Genomic DNA, 851 nt, shown 5'->3' with positions numbered 1-851 from the left:
GATGCTCAGGACTCAAATAGAAATTACATGGAATAGAGTTGACATTCATGACAGGGGTAGGCTTATGTTGAACAGAAATATCTTCTACCTTTTTAGTGAGAGATTCGATTAAAGTTTTAAGCTCTAGATCAGATTTAACCTTAAACATGCTGGTAGTCTTAACTATTGAAAAAGAACTAGTGGAGCGGGGGATATCGTTACTACCCCTCCAGTTATTATTACGCTTAGATTGATCTTCTAAAAACCTATAAGCCTCTGAGACTGCTTTGCTAAGGAAACTACCCCCATTCATAATATCAAGAACCTCATTATGGTGGTGTAAAAGCCATTTGAAAAGGCACGAACTAGCATGTCTTTCGCAAGGTTATGATGTGGACACTCAATGAGAAGATCAGTGAAACGATTCCAGGCCTCTGAAAAGGATTCATGAGGGTTCTGGCGGAAGAAATGAATCTTATATATCATTTCATCTGTCTTTAAGGGTGGGTAAAACTGCTCCATAAATAATTGAACAAGTTTAGCCCATGAGTCCACAGAATTAGGCGCTCGTGCAGTTAACCAAGATGCTGCTTTATCGGCTAGGGTGAAAGAAAACACCCTCAGTTTAATTTGTTCCGTGCCTACGGTAGGATGATGAAATGTTGTAAGAACTTGTTATATCCTACGCATATGCTGATAAGGCTTCTCATGGTCTAACCCATGAAAAACTGGTAACAAATAAAATATATTCGGGGGGATTCGAAAATCCCCCACTGGGTCTGCAAGAACAATACATGATTTAGGGCTATCGTTTAGGGCTTTATAAAAATCAGAGAGAGGAGTCTCTGCTTGTTCAGCCATTAATACAGGTG

General features: G+C 39.5%; 1 non-coding gene across 1 annotated transcript; it reads left to right on the top strand.

The window, feature by feature from the left end:
- Positions 1 to 361: 361 nt before the first annotated feature.
- LOC147485862 (small nucleolar RNA R71) lies at positions 362 to 468 on the top strand. Its single transcript, XR_015203380.1, has one exon. It is a non-coding gene; the product is annotated as a small nucleolar RNA R71 (small nucleolar RNA).
- The last annotated feature ends 383 nt before the right edge of the window (positions 469 to 851 follow it).

Source organism: Coptis chinensis, chromosome 7 (assembly GCF_015680905.1).
Source record: "Coptis chinensis isolate HL-2020 chromosome 7, ASM1568090v1, whole genome shotgun sequence".
In the NCBI taxonomy this organism is placed as follows: Eukaryota; Viridiplantae; Streptophyta; class Magnoliopsida; order Ranunculales; family Ranunculaceae; genus Coptis; species Coptis chinensis.
The sequence above is the reverse complement of the archived record's forward strand: the minus strand, read 5'-3'. Positions and strand labels throughout refer to the sequence as shown.